Here is a 17,959-nt window from a genome sequence, read left to right on the forward strand (position 1 = left end):
GATAATACATATAGTAGATTCTAGAATGTTGATACTCAGAATTGAAAGAAACCAGTGGTCTTTAGGCCTGGCTGCCTCAGAAGGTTGCACAGAGAACCACTGCGATGGCACTGCCAATCTTCAGTTATCATAGTACTGTACTTGACAGGCACACAGCACCGGTACCATAATAACTGAAAATGGACAGTTCATAGTCTGAGGTCTAACTCTGAGAGGATTGATGATCCCACTGTCCTCCTGACTGAGACACCTGATGAGAAACTACAAGGTATAAAATGTCAACACACACACATAGAAATATCAATCTAACTGAAAACGGACCGTTCATAGTCGGAAGTCTGGCAGAGGAGTGATGTACTCCTCCTGAATGAGTCACCTCCTGACTGACTGGTATCAGGGGATACAATGTAAACACATGTAGAAACACACACCAACATTCATATAGTCCTCTCTGTAGCTCAGTTGGATCAGCAGTATGTGAAATGTATGCACGCATTAGATAAAAGCATCTGCTAAATGGCATATATTATTATATATTATGTACAAATGTAAACACACACCAACTTACAGTATATGTAGAAACACACCAATACTCAAGTAGATATGTTAAGCAGAAGGTTACAAGCTATTTACCGTTGTGGCTTGGTCTTAACTTATTAACATTAATATTAGGATATTAATTGGTTAGATTACATTTCAACATTTTCTCACAAGATAATTAAATTCAAAATTAAAACAAAATGTGCTCTAAATATTAGTTATTTTTCCATATTTTGTAAAACGGCATTGTTGGTTAAGGATTGTAAGTAAGCATATAAGTAAGGTAAACCTGTTGTTTTCTGTGCATGTGACACATTTTTTTAAATTTTATTTAAAATAAAATAACATTTTAATAAAACTATATTTTGAAGTTCGTAGAAGAATCCAAAGTATTCACCCTAAATGTTTTGCACAAACCGACAAACAAATGACTCTACAAAAATGCGACCAAATGTTTATCGGAATTGACAGAAAATATATTTGTTTGCGTTCCACCTTCAAGTTAGTCCCTGTTTTTTTGCTATGCTTTCAGCAGTTCCTGCTACAGGAGAGAACTTTGGATCGGACATCCTGCCAAGCCGACTGTGAATAAATAAATAATAATAAACATACGTGTATTGGAGAGAGAGGTGGCCGTGCAGCGCTTTACATACATGTTCTTGGCCCAGGGTCATGTACATGAGTGACAGGCTCTGAATGGTTGAGTTCATACAGCCGACCTGAAAGACAGAGTAAAGTGGTGGGGTGTTAGTGTATCAGAAACAACAGCACAACACACAAATGTCACAAGGGGAGCAACTTGATGTCCTCAAAGTGAAAGGCACCGCATGTGGCATTGTGGTCAAGCAGATTAGACTGATCATTTAGTGTTATACTGGTATTCAAAATTCAACATTGACATAACCCAACTAGGAATACTTACAATATTAGTGCTAGTGACACAACAAGTACAGACAGACAGGGTTTCCAGACAGACAGACAGACAGACAGACAGACAGGGTTTCCAGACAGACAGGGTTTCCAGACAGACAGACAGACAGGGTTTCCAGACAGACACAGACTTTTTTAGGTTTTTAGTCTGGAATACACAGAGGGCGGGTAGTCTGGAAGACACAGAGGGTGGGTAGTCTGGAAGACACAGAGGGTGGGTAGTCTGGAAGACACAGAGGGTAGTCTGGCTGTGTGCATCACATGCCATGTCAGCATGCAGTGTCAGTGACTGTGGCCTTTATGCCTAAAATCTGGTCTTCAGCTTGAATATGATTCAATTACTTAACCACTTTATCTAAGAACTAAGGCAACATTGTCTCAAGTCATTCCGTGTTCCATGAGACTACTGGGATTCCAAACTCAGTTTTTTGTCAGAACCAAATATCTAGGATAGGTCTGTCCTGATGAAAACGTAACAGAATCAGGACATAAGAGCTACATTGAAAATCATATTATAAAACACAGTCTAGACCGAGCATTTACAATGGTCATTTTCAAACCATAACATTGCATAAGGAGATCTTCTCTCATGACAAAGTATCCCTCTCCCACTTCAACCAGTCTACAAACCTCCTAATGGGAGACTAAGCAACTGCAGTCACGAGGCTTGGAAACAGCTGCTTAGGTTGGAACCTCAAGCCTCATCATTGAATCATATCAGATTTTCCACTAAAGCCATCAACATAGATAAATAACCCTGACATCTGCTTCCATACGTGTAAACAAACACTACACAACATCAGTTTTAGAGAGAGGTTTTTGAGGTCGCTCATTAAACATGGCCCTGTTCTCAACTGTCATTGGGTGAGACCTGAGGGGAAATGCCTAGAATCCACAACTCCAATGTGTTTTCAGTTGCAGTCATTCTAGCCTTTCAAATGATCAGACCCTGTGACCTAGACATTACACACTACAATGAGTGAGTGGAAAGAAAGGGGGGAATGTTCTCAATTCAAGCCATTGGCATTATATTTCGCATCTCCCGACCTGAAATTTTAAAATTGAATTAGTTCACATTGGAAGCCATTACTTTGATAAATAATTTAGCCAAGAAATGAGGAAGCCAAGGGAGTGATATAATCCCATGCCCAAGAAGCATAGTTGTCTCTGAACAACAAGGGATATATATATATATTTTTTTAAGTATTCCACTATGTTGGTCTGTCATCATGCATAGAAAAATCATCAGAAGCGCAAGGAGACATATGACATAAGGTAACATATGGTCAATTACTGGATGGAACAACCTTGCAATCGGTCTTCAACCAGACATACAACAAACATGCAGATACTGTCAAATAATTTCAAACCGAAAACTTCAAGCTCGCATACTTCATATCATATTTAACAACATTATCATATTCTAAATCAACTGAATTGAGTCAACTTTCAACAGATAAATAACTCACAAAAATAGTCCACCACTACGTACATCAGCTCTCCTCACCGGGCGCTCCTAAATGCAGTGAAGGTAACATAGCTCCCGTTTACTACGACCACTAAGCTAGCTGCCCGCCTGCCTGCCCGCCTGCTGCCAGTTCTACTCATTAGCCACTGAACAAACACACAGAGGCCTCAAAAATAAACCTTATATGCTTCAAATATTAACCATTCCCAGGAGACCCCAGTGACTCCTCTATCGCCTAGTCTTCTCCTTCCCTCCTCTCGGCCAATGAGCAGACTCTCTCCACGGGCCTAGTTTAGTAGAAAAGAGAACAACAATACTGGGCATTCAAAATGATTCATCAAATTCTCCTGGCTAACTGGACTCACATGCTCTTATGAAGGGGGTGACCAGTGGGAGTCAGGAGGAGTAAATTGGTGTCAGACTCAGTAGCTAATTTAATTTTTTTTTTTTTATAAAGTGCATTTTGACTCTTAAAAAGAGGAGAGTTCTGCATCACATTCACATCGTTATCATATCACCATATAGATGCAGTAACTTAACTTTCAATTCTAATTATAAAAATGCGAAATAGGCATTGGTCAGAAGCGGGGAAAAACGAAGGAAATTCACATGAGCACCACAATGCCTACTCCAGCCATGCTCTACCAAGGTTTTCCACCACACAGCTTTCACCTACTACAGTAGCTGTGTTACTTCAAACAATGTGTAGGCAGGATTCAAACCTTCTCAAATGCCTAATTCATACTCTTGGACGAGGTGCTCCCACAATAATGTGATTTGTGCCTCATTCAAGTATTGTAGTCTTCACACGTACACCACACTAATCCCATTACACTACCTTTTCAAACTTTTTATTTTTTGAAAACAATATTTGCTTTTATACTTACAAGACCATCATGCTTGATTGATTGAGCTGTTTAGTATTTTAGTAATGTGGTGCCTGCCTGTATTTCCCTAAAACTTTATTTAGCAATTCATGTCATTGATAAAATAAAAGTAAATGTTTTGGGGACTTTTTTTATTTATTTAACTAGGCAAGGGGTCAGTAGGTACCTAACATAACCCCAACTCCATATCCACATACTACCTCAATCAGCCTGACTAACCAGTGTCTGTATGTAACCTCGCTACTTTTATAGCCTCGCTACTTTTATAGCCTCACTAATGTATATAGCCTGTCTTTTTACTGTTGTTTTATTTCTTTTTTACACTGTTGGTTAGAGCCTGTAAGTAAGCATTTCACTATACCTGTTGTATTTGGCGCACGTGACAAATAAACTTTGATTTGATGTGGATGGAGTGTGTTTGACACAGTAACAGTGCCTTCACACCACTTGACCTTTCCAACATTTTGTTGTGTTAAAGCCTGAATTTAAAATGGATTCAATTGAAATTGTGTCACTGGCCTACACACTATACTTCATTATGTCAAAGTGGAATTATGGTTTACAAATTAATAAAACATTTAAAAGCTGAAAATGTCAAGTCAATAAGTATTCAACTCCTTTGTTACAGCAAGCCTAAATACATTCAGGAATAAAAATGTGTTTAACAGGCAGACGAAGGCAGTCTTGTCCTGACTGATGGGATCCATTGCCACCTGTCAATATCCGCTGTTCAGATCCAGATGACTGAAAATAGTTGCTCCAGCCAGAGATTCCTGTATGACATTGATGTTCGGTAGAGGAAAGGCATCGCTTCAGCCTGAAATCAGTGCATTTCCAGGTTGAAGGGTCAGAGCGCAGCCAATGGGATGGTTCTGACATCGAAACTGATCAGTGCAATGAAGAACATAAAGTCCAGGCCAAGGACCACAGCAAATGCAAAAGCCGGGATCTGGAATAGTCACAGGCAGGGTGATAATCTCATCATGCAGCTTTATCTCCATATCAATCCAGCCCTAGGGATTGGTCGGTTCTCCATTGGCCAAGGACAATGGTCTTTCCTCCCAGGTTCGAAGCTCCTCATGCAGTAATACCATCTTTCTCTAGAGGGGCTCCTGCATCGGGGTGTAAGTTAACCCTGTGTCCATTATGGCTTTCCCTCTCCAGTTCCTAACAGTCAAGGGGACCAACAGTTGTTGAGGAATAGGAATAAGACAGCCAGGGGTCTGAAGGCTTCATGGATGGCCTTGAGGCCGACCCAACTGAATGAAAGCCACCATGCCTGTCAGTCTTCTGTCCTTTGAACATTTTCTGTATCCTGACGCTGGCCATAGAGAGGGCAGGAACCTGGAGGATGTTGGACCTTACACATCCAGCACATCACTGGACTCTTGTCTTGATTCTTGGGCACAAACTGTTGAGACGGTTTAGCCCCAACATTGTTTTTATAAAATTTGGCAGTATGTCCAACTCGCCTCACAACCGCAGACCATGTGTAACCATGCCAGCCCAGGACCTCCACATCTGGCTTCTTCACCTGTGGGATCGTCTGAAACCAGCCACCCAGACAGCTGATGAAACTGTGGGTTTGCACAACCAAAGAACTTCTGCACAAACTGTAAGAAAAAGTCTCAGGGAAGCTCATCTGTGTGCTTGTCATCCTCACTAGGGTCTCGACCTGACTGCAGTTCAGCGTTGTAACCGACTTCAGTGGCGAAATGCTCACCTTCGATGGCCACTGGCACTGTACCGGGCAGATAGCATGTATAGCATTGTGTGGGCAAGCGGTTTGCTGATGTCAACGTTGTGAAGAGAGTGCCCCATGGTGGCAGTGGGGTTATGAGATGGGCAGGCATAAGATACAAGTGGAACAACACAATTGCATTTTATTGATGGCAATTTGAATGCACAGTGATACCGTGAGGAGATCCTGAGGCCCATTGTTGTGCCATTCATCCGCTGCCATCACCTCATGTTTCAGCATGATAATGCACGGCCCCATGTCGCAAGGATCTGTACACAATTCCTGGAAGCTAAAAATGTCCCAGTTCTTCCAAGGTCTGCATACTCACCAGACCTGTCAGCCATTGAGCATGTTTGGGAAGCTCTGGATCGACGTGTACGACAATATCCAGCAACTTTGTACAGCCATTGAAGAGGAGAGGAACAACATTACTAGGCCACAATCAGCAGCCTGATCAACTCTATGCGAAGGAGATGTTGCGCCTCATGAGGCAAATGGGGGTCACACTTGATACTGACTGGTTTTCTGATCCCTACCTTTAAGGTATATGTGACCAACAGATGCATATCTGTATTCCCAGTCATGTGAAATCCATGGATTAGGGCTTAATTTATTTCAATTGAGCGATTTCCTTATATGAACGGTAACTCTTTGAAATTGTTGCATGTTGCATTAATATTTTTGTTCAGTGTATTAATGGTGTGTCCATTGTTGTTCCACTTGTTCAGTGAGCACAGAGACACCTCTCCCAGTCTGTCTGGGCAGGGTAACAGGAAGATGTTGAGGGGAGGGTAACCTTGGAGAGGTTATATGCGATCCAGAAGCCTGGGGATAAGGGAGGATTCTCTCCAACTCCTGAATCCTGGTCAGAATTTCCATTGGGCATGTCCACATTGACACTGTATGGGGTTCCAGTAAAATACACAATTCAACAATATTGTGTGTATGTTGTGTGTTCATAGGTGCTTTTCTCCAAAGCTGTTTGGGCGCCAGTTGTGTAGCGGTGTTAGAGATTGCCGGTAGTTCTGTAGCGGTGTTAGAGATGGGCGCCATGCAGGTATTTACCCTACCGATATGAAAAGAGTAGGAGAGAAAGTACCGGTACACCACACACACAAGACTGGCTAGAGTGTAGCCTGTTTGCTAAATATCCTGTCTCTCCATTGGCTAAGACACACCAGAAGGAAACCAATCAACAACACCTCATACAATAATAGAACAACTCAGAGGTGACTTCATAGAGGCAACTGACAACAAAGAACCCAGACTTCAGCAGCTGAGAATTTTAAATAATCGGTATTATTTCCAGAGGGACGAGTGAGTGGGACATGAATGTGTGTGTCTGCCTGCGTAGACCAAAACAAAACAGGCCTTAAATGTCCGAAAGTCTCCGTGGCCAAATCACAAAATTCCCACTTAAACTCAATCCAGTTGAAACAATAATTAAAAATAAACAAACTTAATAACAACCTCCTCCCTTAAAACACAATGGTCAATAAATTCTGCAGTGCAAAACCAGAAAAACGGGGAGTGCAGCGCATTGAGGGAAAATATTTGGTGGAAAGCACTGGAGAAAGAGAAGAGAGAGAGTTTGGGGGGGTTTAGCTGTTGAAGGCTACTCCAGTGTTGAAGTTATATTTGTCCCTCTGACACACGCTTTGGTTTGTTTGAATGTCTCCCAGAAGCTTCACAACAATGTTGCTAATCATCCACGAGCTCTATGGAAAGAGCAGTCCCAACAGGTTCCAGTAACACTGGCGACCCGATTTAAAACTTTAAAAATAAAGAATACTTCTGTAAGAGTTGTATCCAGAGTCAAAACTGCCGCGCCAACCCCGAGAGCTATCACACAGCAACGAAAGATAGATATTTATGTCATCCTTCCTGACAACTGGTGCACTTTTAAAGCGGCAGCGCATGGTGAAGGCTCCGTGCAGGATTTTGCCATAAAGTCACATACAGTAGCAAGAAAAAGTATGTGAACCCTTTGGAATTACGCAGATTTCTGCATAAATTGGTCATAACATTCTATATGATCTTCATCTAAGTCACAACAATAGACAAACACAGTGTGCTTCAACTAATAACACACACATCATTGTATTTGTCTTGTCTATATTGAATACATCATTTAAACATTCACAGTGTAGGTTGGAAAAAGTATGTGAACCCCTAGACTAATGTCTTCTCCAAAAGCTCATTGGAGTCAGGAGTCAGCTAACCTGGAGTACAATCGCTGAGATGAGATTGGAGATCTTGGTTAGAGCTGCCCTGCCCTATCAAAAACACTCACAACATTTGAGTTTGCTATTCACAAAAAGCATTACTTGATGTGAACCATGACTCGAACAAAAGAGATCTCAGAAGACCTAAGATTAAGAATTGTTGACTTGCATAAAGCTGGAAAGGGTTACAAAAGTATCTCTAAAAGCCTTGATGTTCATCAGTCCACGGTAAGACAAATTGTCTATAAATGGAGAAAGTTCAGCACTGTTGCTTCTCTCCCTAGGAGTGGCCGTCCTGCAAAGATGACTGCAAGAGCACAGAGCAGAATGCTCAATGAGGTTAAGAAGAATCCTAGAGTGTCAGCTAAAGACTTACAGAACTCTCTAGACCATGCTAACATCTCTGTTGACACGTCTACAAAATGTAAAACACTAAACAAGAATGACGTTCATGGGAGGGCATCACAGAAGAAGCCACTGCTGTCCAAAGAAAAACATTGCTGCACGTCAGAAGCTGTTCCACAGCGCTACTGGCAGAATATTCTGTGGACAGAAGATACTAAGGTTGAGTTGTTTGGAAGGAACACACAACACTATGTGTGGAGAAAAAAAAGACAAAGCACACCAACATCCAAACCTCATCTCAACTGTAAAGTCTGGTGGAGGGAGCATCATGGTTTGGGGCTGCTTTGCTGCCTCAGGGCCTGGACAGCTTGCTATCAGACAGATTTCCCAAGTTTGTCAAGATATTTTGCAGGAGACTGTAAGGCTATCTGTCCGCGGATTGAAGCTCAACAGGACATCACCCAGAAGTTGGGTGATGCAACAGGATAATGACCCAAAACACAGAATAGCATGAACAGAAGAAAATACGCCTTCTGGAGTGGCCCAGTCAGAGTCCTGACCTCAACCTGATTGAGATGCTTTTGCATGACCTCAAGAGGGCAGTTCACACCAGACATCCCAAGAATATTGCTGAACTGAAACAGTTTTGTAAAGAGGAATGGTCCAAAATTCCTCCTGACTGTTGTGCAGGTCTGATCTGCAACTACAGAAAACATTTGGTTGAGGTTATTGCTGCCAAAGGAGGGTCAACCAGTTATTAAATCCAAGAGTTCACATACTTTTCCCACCCTGCACTATGAATGTTTACACGGTGTGTTCAATAAAGACATGAAAACATAATTGTTTGTGTTATTAGTTTAAGCAGACTGTGTTTGTCTATTGTTATGAATTAGATGAAGATCAGATCAAATTGTATGACCAATTTATGCAGAAATACAGGTAATTCCAAAGGGTTCACATACTTTTTCTTGCCACTGTAAGTTTCATGGACTCACTGTGTGCAATAATAGTGTTTAAAAAGAGTGTGCAAAGCTGTCATCAAGGCAAAGGGTGGCTACTTTGAAGAATCTAAAATATATTTTGATTTGTTTAACACTTTTTTGGTTATTACATGATTCCATGTGTTATTTCATTGTTTTGATGTCTTCGCTATAATTAAAATAGTAAAAAATTAAGAAAAACCCTTGAAGGAATAGGTGTCCCAACTTCTTATATTATATATATATATAATTTTAATAGCAGGACACTGTAAAGTCCATTATCCCACCGAAGAGTATAAATTAGGCTGTTTGAGAAGGTTTGAATTCTAAGCAAACTGAATACACTTTGTTTGAAATACAATAGACCAACATAGCTGCTGTAGTAGGTCAACTGGAGTAGGCATTGTGGTGTTAATGTCAATTTCCTTTATTTTTCAGCTTCAGAACAATGCTTACTTCTCATTTAAAACATCGTTTTTTGTTTTTAATTTCCATGGTTTTTACACCGGAAGGTGATTGTCTGTTAAAGGGAAATGGCCCCCGCTGATTTGGCTTCGTTCTTTGGCTTGCTCCTCAAGAAATACTGGAGGCCCTGACAGAAAGCAAACGTGAGTTGGCTTGGGGGTGTGGTTTGATGTGGGTGTTTCTTGGGTGTGTCCTTGCCACCACCAAGACACACCCATCTGTCAGAACCTTGTCCGTAGCCGTTTCCCCCAATCAATCACAACAAACAAACCCCCTGCAGGTTGAGTTCAATAACTACAGGCAGATGTATGGCGAGATGCCAGAGGAAGCCTAGAGTAGAATGAGAAGAATGCAGTTGCTGAATTTATGTAGATATTCTAAACTAAGTGTTTTAATAAAGGTCCATGTAGAATAAACAGCCCTTTACATAATACCATAGAAGAAGTGTTCTGCTAATATTAACAATGTGCACCTTTCATTGTCATTCCCAGCCGATACGGATACTGTGCCTATACGTATTTTGTCTGATCATAATGGGGTTACCATGGTAACATGTCAGAGTGGTCATACCTTCCTGTGTGGTGATAATGGGGATACCATTGTAACATGTCAGAGTGGTCATACCTTCCTGTGTGGTTTCCTGTATACAACAAGAGTTCCCTGATCCTGGTGCAAATACACAGGATTTCCCACTCCTCATTTGACTGATAAATGTAATAATAAAAAAAGACAATACAGGTACAATTTTAATGCCGAGTACCAGGTCTCTCTCCATTCAGAGACATCAGTATCAAGCCCGTCTGTCTCCATGTGCTGCCTCTATACATGTTTCTGTGAATGCATACACACACAGTCACTGTTCTATTACCAAAGGCAGTTAGGATAGGTCATATCTGACACACAAACAGGTACTATGTTGAAATTTGAACAGGTCAGACTAAACCTAATTCTGTTCTCATCGATGACCATTGGTGAGTAGGCAAGAGGTGAGGCTGGAGGTAAGGTCTTTGCCAGAGCCCCATTGATGGGAATTGCAGCATTGATCAGTTCCTGGCCCCCCATCAAAGATACTGGTTGGTCACACACACACACACACAGATTACATTATCAATGGTGGTTATGATTAGCCTGGTGAAACCAACCTGATCGATGGGTTCACCTTTCTATTTCACTTCAGATATTTTAAAATGTAACGTGAAATAGAATAGAGAACACAGGGATCAGGCTAGGTTCTTCCAGACTAGATTATGACCTGGCCATTACAGTGCCTTCGGAAAGTATTCACACCCCTGGACTTTGTACACATTGTTGTGTTACAGCCTGAATTTAACATGTGTTAGATGTACAGTGCCTTGCGAAAGTATTCGGCCCCCTTGAACTTTGCGACCTTTTGCCACATTTCAGGCTTCAAACATAAAGATATAAAACTGTATTTTTTTGTGAAGAATCAACAACAAGTGGGACACAATCATGAAGTGGAACGACATTTATTGGATATTTCAAACTTTAACAAATCAAAAACTGAAAAATTGGGCGTGCAAAATTATTCAGCCCCCTTAAGTTAATACTTTGTAGCGCCACCTTTTGTTGCGATTACAGCTGTAAGTAGCTTGGGGTATGTCTCTATCAGTTTTGCACATCGAGAGACTGAAATTTTTTCCCATTCCTCCTTGCAAAACAGCTCGAGCTCAGTGAGGTTGGATGGAGAGCATTTGTGAACAGCAGTTTTCAGTTCTTTCCACAGATTCTCGATTGGATTCAGGTCTGGACTTTGACTTGGCCATTCTAACACCTGGATATGTTTATTTTTGAACCATTCCATTGTAGATTTTGCTTTATGTTTTGGATCATTGTCTTGTTGGAAGACAAATCTCCGTCCCAGTCTCAGGTCTTTTGCAGACTCCATCAGGTTTTCTTCCAGAATGGTCCTGTATTTGGCTCCATCCATCTTCCCATCAATTTTAACCATCTTCCCTGTCCCTGCTGAAGAAAAGCAGGCCCAAACCATGATGCTGCCACCACCATGTTTGACAGTGGGGATGGTGTGTTCAGGGTGATGAGCTGTGTTGCTTTTACGCCAAACATAACGTTTTGCATTGTTGCCAAAAAGTTCAATTTTGGTTTCATCTGACCAGAGCACCTTCTTCCACATGTTTGGTGTGTCTCCCAGGTGGCTTGTGGCAAACTTTAAACGACACTTTTTATGGATATCTTTAAGAAATGGCTTTCTTCTTGCCACTCTTCCATAAAGGCCAGATTTGTGCAATATACGACTGATTGTTGTCCTATGGACAGAGTCTCCCACCTCAGCTGTAGATCTCTGCAGTTCATCCAGAGTGATCATGGGCCTCTTGGCTGCATCTCTGATCAGTCTTCTCCTTGTATGAGCTGAAAGTTTAGATGGACGGCCAGGTCTTGGTAGATTTGCAGTGGTCTGATACTCCTTCCATTTCAATATTATCGCTTGCACAGTGCTCCTTGGGATGTTTAAAGCTTGGGAAATCTTTTTGTATCCAAATCAGGCTTTAAACTTCTTCACAACAGTATCTCGGACCTGCCTGGTGTGTTCCTTGTTCTTCATGATGCTCTCTGCGCTTTTAACGGACCTCTGAGACTATCACAGTGCAGGTGCATTTATACGGAGACTTGATTACACACAGGTGGATTGTATTTATCATCATTAGTCATTTAGGTCAACATTGGATCATTCAGAGATCCTCACTGAACTTCTGGAGAGAGTTTGCTGCACTGAAAGTAAAGGGGCTGAATAATTTTGCACGCCCAATTTTTCAGTTTTTGATTTGTTAAAAAAGTTTGAAATATCCAATAAATGTCGTTCCACTTCATGATTGTGTCCCACTTGTTGTTGATTCTTCACAAAAAAATACAGTTTTATATCTTTATGTTTGAAGCCTGAAATGTGGCAAAAGGTCGCAAAGTTCAAGGGGGCCCAATACTTTCGCAAGGCACTGTATATTTTGCGTCACTGGACTACACACAGTACCCCATAATGTCAAATTGAAATTATGTTGAGACATTTTAACAAATTAAAAATGAGAAGCTGAAAATGTCCTCAGTCAATAAGTATTCAACCCCTTTGTTAAGGCAAGCCTAAATAAGTTCAGGAGTAAAAATGTGCTTAACAAGTCACATAATAAGTTGTATGGACTCACTCTGTGTGCAATAATAGTGTTTAAAATGATCTTTGAATGACTCATCTCTTTACCCCACACACATACAATTATCTGTAAGGTCCCTCAGTCAAGCAGTGAATTTTAAACACAGATTCAACCACAAAGACCAGGGAGGTTTTCCAATGCCTCGCAAAGAAGGGCACCTATTGGTAGATGGGTAAAAATTTAAAAAGCAGACATTGAGAATGTCCCTTTGATCATGGTTAAGTTATTAATTAGACTTTGGATGTTGTATCGATACAACAAGTCACAATGATACAGGCGTCCTTCCTAACTAAGTCACTGGAGAGAACAAAAACCACTCAGGGATTTCACCATGAGGCCAATGGTGACTTTAAAACAGTTACCAAGTTTAATAGCCGTGATGGGAGAACATTGAGGATAGATCATTAACATTGTAGTTACTCCACAATACTAACCTAACTGACAAAGTGAAAAGAAGGAAGCCTGTGCGGAATAAAATTATTCCAAAACATGCGTCCTGTTTGCAATAAGGCACTAAAATAAAACTGCTAAATAATTCCCTTTGTCTTGAATACTAAGTGTTATGTTTGGGGCAAATCGAACACACCACGTCACTGAGTACCACTCTTCATATTTCCAAGCATAGTGGAGGCTGCATCATGTTTTGGATATGCTTGTCATTGGAAAGGACTAGGGGATTTTTAGGGGATAAAAAATAAAATGTAATAGAGCTAAGCACAGGCAAAATCCTAGAGGGAAACCTGGTTCAGTCTGCTTTCCAACAGACACTGAGATGAATTAACCTTTCAGCAAGACAATCATCTAGAACACAAGGCCAAATAGAGATAGGGTGCAGCCTGCCAGCTTAGTGGAGACTGCCACTAGCACAGTCAGTGTAGTCAGCTCAGCTATCCCCATTGAGACCGTGTCTGTGCCTCGATCTAGGTTGGGCAAAACTAAATATGGCGCTGTTTGCCTTAGAAATCTCACGGGACTAAAGACCTCCTCCATTCCTGTCATTATTGAAAGAGATTGTGATATCTCACATCTCAAAATAGGGCTACTTAATGTTACATCCCTCACTTCCAAGGCAGTTATAGTCAATGAACTAATCACTGATCATAATCTTGATGTGATTGGCCTAACTGAACTGTGGCTTAAGCCTGATGAATTTACTGTGTTAAATGAGGCCTCTCCTCCTGGTTACACTGGTGACCATATCCCCCACGCATCCCGCAAAGGCAGATGTATTGCTAACATTTACAATGCCAAATTTCAATTTACGCAAAAAAATGACTACGTTTGTCTTTTGAGCTTCTAGTCATGAAATCTATCCAGCCTACTCAATCACTTTTTATAGCTACTGTTACAGGCCTTCTGGGCCATATACAGCATTCCTCACTAAATTCCCTGCATTCCTATTGGACCTTGTATAATCACATGGAAAAGTCCACAGACCCACTCCAAAAGGCTTTTGGAGCCATCATTGACTCAGTGGGTGTTCTGGACCTGTTAGTTATTTAGCACCCCCTAGTGGCAGTTTAAGTTCAGCAGGCTAGAATTTACCTGTTTGTGTCATGTGACAGGAAGCAGTTTCAGAAGTAAAGCAATGTGTAAGATGTGCATGAGGGTAGTTACAATCCATCTTTATAAATTTCGTATGATGCAATGTCTGTAAGTACATTTGTTTATTAACAAAATAAATATTTATCACAATTTTCATGTTTCTGTAAAAGATGAGTAATTGAGTTAGCCACTTTGCATTAGCTTCAATGCTATATCTCCTTAGGGATATCTAGCTGAGTAATATCAAGCATACAGTTGCATTCTGGTAACTTTATTATATATATATATATATATATATATATATATATATATACACACACACATATGTGTGTATATATATATATATATATATATACACACACATATATATAGCTCTAGATTGAGTACTCTTATTCCTTATTTCATGCATTTAGGGCAGTTATTGTGGAATACATTCTTTATATGTTTGACAGAGAAGTTTCAATTAAAGAAAATACTTTGAGTTCTATTAGATAGCTCTGAATCCACGATGTTGCAGAGGTTGAAAAGCCAAAACACATACGTTTTTTCAACAACAGGTTATGGTCAATAATGTCAAAGGCTGCACTGAAATCTAACAGTACAGCTCCCACAATCTTGTTATCAATTTATTTTAATCAATCAGTCATTTGTGCCAGTGCAGTACATGTTGGGTGCCCTTCTCTATAAGCATGCTGTAAGTCTGTTAATTTGTTTACAGAGAAATAGCGTTGTATTTGGAATACAGAAGATAGCCCTATTTAGTAAAAGACCAAGTCCATATTATGGCAACAGCAGCTCAAATAAGAAAAGAGAAATGACAGTCCGTCATTACTTTAAGACATGAAGGTCAGTCAATCCGGAACATTAAGAACTTAAAAACCATCAAGTGCTATGATGAAACTGGCTCTCATGAGGAACGCCACTAGAAAGGAAGACCCAGAGTTACCTCTGCTGCGGAGGATAAATTCATTAGTTACCAGCCTCAGAAATTGCAGCCCAAATAAATGCTTCACAGAGTTCAAGTAACAGACACCTCAACATCAACTGTTCAGAGGAGACTGTAAAATCAGGCCTACATGGTCAAATTGCTGCAAAGAAACTAATAAAGCACACCAATAAGACGAAGAGACTTGCTTGGGCCAAGAAACATGAGCAATGGACATTAGACAGGTGGAAATGTGCTCTTTGGTCTGATTTTTTGTTCCAACCGCCATGTCTTTGTGAGATGGAGAACGGATGATCTCCGCATGTGTGGTTCCCACCGTGAAGTATGGAGGTGGTGGTGTGATGGTGCTTTGCTGGTAACACAGTCAGTGATTTATTTAAAATTCAAGGCACACTTAACCAGCATGGCTACCACAGCATTCTGCAGCGAAACGCCATCCCATCAAGTTTGTGCTTAGTGGGACTATCATTTGTTTTTCCAACAGGACAATGACCCAACACACCTCCAGGCTGTGTAAGGGCTATTTGACCAAGAAGGAGAGTAATGGAGCGCTGCATCAGATGACCTGGACTCCAATCACCCGATCTCAACCCAATTGTGATGGTTTGGAACCAGAGTGAAGGAAAGGCAGCTCAGCATATGTCCTTCAAGACTGTTGGAAAAGCATTCCAGGTGAAGCAGGTTGAGAGAATGAAAAAAAATGTATTTACATTTCACCTTTATTTAACCAGGTAGGCCAGTTGAGAACAAGTTCTCCTTTACAACTGCGACCTGGCCAAGATAAAGCAAAACAGCGCGACAAAAACAACCCGAGTTACACATGGGATAAACAAACTTACAGTCAATAACACAATAGAAAACTCTGTATAGAGTGTTTGCAAATTAAGGAGGTAAGGCAATAAATAGGCCAATAGTGGCAAAGTAATTACAATTTAGCAATTTACACAAGTGGTAGGATGTGCAGATGAGGATGTACAAGTAGAAATATTGGTGTGCAAAAGAGCAGAAAAACAAAAATGGGGATGAGGTAGGTAGTTGGTAGAATGGGCTATTTACAGATGGGCTGTGTACAGCTGCAGCGATCGGTAAGCTGCTCTGACAGCTGACGCTTAAAGTTATGTGAGGGAGATAAGTCTCCAACTTCAGTGGTTTTTGCTATTTTGTAAATGATATCGCCGAAGTCAAGGATCGGTGGGATAGTTAGTTTTACGAGGGTATGTTTGGCAGCATGAGTGAAGGAGGCTTTGTTGCGAAATAGGAAGCCAATTCTAGATTTCATTTTGGATTGGAGATGCTTAATGTGAGTCTGGAAGGAGAGTTTACAGTCTAGCCAGACACCGTGGTATTTGTAGTTGTCCACATATAAAAGTCAGAACCGTCCAGAGTGGTGATGCTAGTCGGGCAGGCGGGTAGCAATCGGTTGAAGAGCATGCATTTCGTTTTACTAGCATTTAAGAGCAGTTGGAGGCTACGGAAGGAGTGTTATATGGCGTTGAAGCTCATTTGGAGGTTTGTTAACACAGTGTCCAAAGAAGGGCCAGATGGGTACAGAATGGTGTTATTTGCGTGGATCAAAGAAATCACCCGCAGCAAGAGCGATATCATTGATGTATACACCCATAGAGACTGCCAGAGGTCTGGACAACAGGCCCTCCGATTTGACAAACTGAACTCTGTCTGAGAAGTAGTTAGTGAACTAGGCGAGGCGGTCATTCGAGAAACCAAGGCTGTCGAGTCTGCTGATAAAAATATGGTGATTGACAAGAGGCGAAAGCCTTGGCCAGGTCGATGAGGACGGCTGCACAGTACTGTCTTTTATCAATGGCGGTTATATCGTTTAGGATCTTGAGCGTGGCTGAGGTGCATCCGTGACCAGCTCAGAAACTGGATTGCATAGGGGAGAAGTTACGAATGCCAAGAGATTGCAGGAATGTGTAGGAATGCCAAGAGAGTGCAAAGATGTCATCAAGGCAAAGGGTGACTACTTTGAAGAATCGCAAATATATTTTGGATTTGTTTAACACTTTGGCTACTACAAGTCGTGGCCAAAAGTTTTGAGAATGACAAATATTAATTTTCACAAAGTCTGCTGCCTCAGTGTCATTAGATATTTGTCAGATGTTACTATGGAATACTGAAGTATAATTACAAGCATTTTATAAGTGTCAAAGGCTTTTATTGACAATTACATGAAGTTGATGCAAAGAGTATTTTTCAAAGACCTCTGCAATTCGCCCCCTGGCATTCTGTCAATTAACTTCTGGGCCACATCCTGACTGATGGCAGCCCATTCTTGCATAATCAATGCTTGGAGTTTGTTAGAATTTGTGGGTTTGTGTTTGTCCACCCACCTCTTGAGGATTGACCACAAGTTCTCAATGGGATTAAGGTCTCTGGAGTTTCCTGGCCATGGACCCAAAATATCGATGTTTTGTTCACCGAGTCACTTAATTATCACTTTTGCCTTATGGCAAGGTGCTCCATCATGCTGGAAAAGGCATTGTTCGTCAACCAAACTGTTCCTGGATGGTTGGGAGAAGTTGCTCTCGGAGGATGTGTTGGTACAATTCTTTATTCATGGCTGTGTTCTTAGGCAAAAGTGTGAGTGAGCCCACTCCCTTGGCTGAGAAGCAACCACACACATGAATGGTCTCAGGATGCTTTACTGTTGGCATGACACAGGACTGATGGTAGCGCTCACCTGGTCT

General features: G+C 41.1%; 1 non-coding gene across 3 annotated transcripts in view; it reads right to left on the reverse strand.

Annotated features, from left to right (window-relative positions):
* The window catches only part of LOC110536975 (uncharacterized), a 32,232-nt gene that overhangs the window by 2,170 nt on the left and 12,103 nt on the right, over nucleotides 1–17,959 (reverse strand). For 2 of the 3 annotated variants that reach the window (XR_002475537.3, XR_016484875.1), the window contains one exon: nucleotides 1,153–1,259. This is a non-coding gene — a transcript (uncharacterized LOC110536975). Of the gene's footprint in view, nucleotides 1–1,152; nucleotides 1,260–2,939; nucleotides 3,205–17,959 lie in introns of those variants that run through there. The other variant, XR_002475536.3, reaches the window with a different exon arrangement.

This window comes from Oncorhynchus mykiss, chromosome 12 (assembly GCF_057628025.1).
Source record: "Oncorhynchus mykiss isolate SJ-2025 chromosome 12, ASM5762802v1, whole genome shotgun sequence".
In the NCBI taxonomy this organism is placed as follows: Eukaryota; Metazoa; Chordata; class Actinopteri; order Salmoniformes; family Salmonidae; genus Oncorhynchus; species Oncorhynchus mykiss.